Below are 2,619 nucleotides of genomic sequence, written 5' to 3'. Positions count from 1 at the left end.
ATTTTTCATAATTAAGCGGAGTTGATTGCGCGCCTAGAGATAGGGTGACAAGATTTTACCGGATTAGGGTGAAACCTAATAAGGGGATCCATAGATTGAGTTAATGCAACCCTAGGGAGTTAATTAGAAAGAGATTTCAATTATTCAACCTAGGGTTAGACGTTGTTAGTCTCGAGAGGGATAATAATATAACTTAGGGATTTCTACGGATCAAATCAAATGAATAAATCGTCCGATTCAGAGTCAAATAACAAGTGAAGTCTAGGTGGATTTTTCCTTAGGTATTGTCTTAATTCAATCATTTTTCCAAAAGTAATTCCCCAATTCTATTTTCTGTGAATTCTTAGTTTAGTTAATTAGTTAGTTAAAACAAACCCCATTATTCTTAGGCTAGATACTAAAAAGCCAGTCATTACTAGTACTTTTAGTTCCTTTGGGTTTGACAATTCGGTCTTGCTAAAGTTATACTACTGTTCGATAGGTACACTTGGCTGCATCGTGATAATAGTTAGTTTCAAAAATAATTCATTATAAATATTTAAAACCTGTCACGAATATCACGTATCAAGTTTTTGGTGCCGTTGCCGGGGAACTAAGATATTAGGAACACTCGATTTTTATTACTTTAGCCATTTACTTTTACTACGATTTAAATTTTATTCTAACTTTTATTACTAATTCTTCTTTTTCCCTTTTTCTGGCAGGTTTTTATAGTTTATGACTAGAAGAAACCCGTCAGGACCATTACTTTTTGACAGTGAGATCGATTGCACAGTTCGCAGAAAACAAAGAGAAATAAGGCGAAGCTTAAGATACACAAAGAACGGGCATGAGGACGATATTCAAACCACAACCGAGGAGATGGCTAAAAACCAAGAAAATTCGCTACCTTCTGCAATTGCTGTTAATCAAAATCCTGCTCCGCGCACTATGTATGATTATGCTAAACCTTCTTTAACAGGAACTGAATTGAGCATAGTTAGACCTGCTGTCGCTACAAATACTTTTGAACTGAAACCTAACACTATTCAAATGATACAGCAATTCGTTCAGTTTGATGTTTTGCAGGACGAAGATCCCAACGCTCACTTGGCAAACTTTTTGGAACTATGTGATACATTTAAAATCAATGCTGTTTCTGATGATGCCATAAGTCTTCGGTTGTTTCCTTTTAATTAAGGAGCAAAGCTAAACAGTGGTTGAACTTGTTACCATGAGGGTCAATTACTACTTGGGAACAAATGACCGAAAAGTTTTTACTAAAATATTTTCTGCTGGTTAAAACGGCTAAATTACATAATGATATCTCTTCTTTTATGCAAATGGATTTAGAAACACTCTATGATGCATGGGAGAGATACAAAGACCTTTTGCGTAGATGCCCTCACCATGGGTTACCACTCTGGCTACAAGTTCAAACTTTTCATAATGGCCTGAATCCTTCGACTCGACAAATGGTTGACGCAGCTGCTGGCGGAGCAATCAATAATAAAACACCTAAAGATGCTTATGATTTTATAGAGGAGATGTCATGAATAACTATCAGTGGCAAGTAATGAGGACAAAGCCAACAAAAATAGTCGGTGCTTATAACGTCGATTCGGTTACCATGCTCTCTAATTAGGTAAAACTCTTGAATAAGAAAATTGATGGTTTTCTTAGTTATTCACAGGTTCACCCAGTAATACAGTGCGAAGCAAGTAGAGGTGGATCAAGCAATTCAGAATACCAACCTTATGGCCATAATATGGATAACGAGCAGTTAAATTACATGGGTAATAATCCTCGATCTCAAAACAATCCATATAGTAACACTTACAATGCAGGTTAGAGGAACCACCCAAATTTCTCATGGGGAGGCCAAGGAAATCAAAGACCACCTCCAGGCTACCAACAACCACCCTACCAATAGGAAAAGAAGCTGAACCTTGAAGAGATGCTCTCAAAGTTTATATCGGTTTCAGAAACTCGTTTCCAGAATACCGAGGCAGCACTTAAGAATCAACAAGCATCGATCCAAGGGCTCGAAACTCAGATTGGACAGCTTGGCAAATTGATTTCTGAACGACCACAAGGTAGCTTTCCAACCAACACATAATCTAACCCAAGAGAGCAACTCAACGCGATTACTAGTCAAGATGAAGAAGGGTTAGTCACACCTGTACCAGAACTAAGGTAAGAAACTGAGATAAGCAAAGGTAAAGGTGACGTCAACCATAATGAGCAGAAACCGGTAAGTACAGAATACAAGCCTCGTGTGCCATACCCTAATGCGACAAGGAAAGACCGCTCAGATGAACAATTTGGTAAATTCCTCTTCAGGCTTCCACGTAGCCTCTTGAATTCCGTGTCGATGCCACATCCCTTGTACTAATAAAAATTTCTTATTTCGCAGTTCTTTAACCTCTCGAGCTAAGATATGGATCGGATTTTCTTTATAAGTCATATATGACTAAATTTCAATCTCAGACGGGGAAATCACATGTGAAGGATCCATTCTGTATCGTCGAAGCAGTGATACGTGAAACACATCATGAATCTTTTCTAACTCTAGTGGCAATAACAATTTATACGCTACTGGCCCAATGAACCTCGAACTTAATTTTCCCTTTCTACCGA

The 2,619-nt window shown here is 37.9% G+C and overlaps 1 non-coding gene across 1 annotated transcript; it reads right to left on the bottom strand.

Moving 5' to 3' along the window:
* Positions 1-1,290: 1,290 nt before the first annotated feature.
* Positions 1,291-1,396, bottom strand: LOC121228415 (small nucleolar RNA R71). Its single transcript, XR_005925991.1, has one exon. It is a non-coding gene; the product is annotated as a small nucleolar RNA R71 (small nucleolar RNA).
* Positions 1,397-2,619: the final 1,223 nt, after the last annotated feature.

Source organism: Gossypium hirsutum, chromosome A04 (assembly GCF_007990345.1).
Source record: "Gossypium hirsutum isolate 1008001.06 chromosome A04, Gossypium_hirsutum_v2.1, whole genome shotgun sequence".
Lineage (NCBI taxonomy): Eukaryota > Viridiplantae > Streptophyta > Magnoliopsida > Malvales > Malvaceae > Gossypium > Gossypium hirsutum.
The sequence above is the reverse complement of the archived record's forward strand: the minus strand, read 5'-3'. Positions and strand labels throughout refer to the sequence as shown.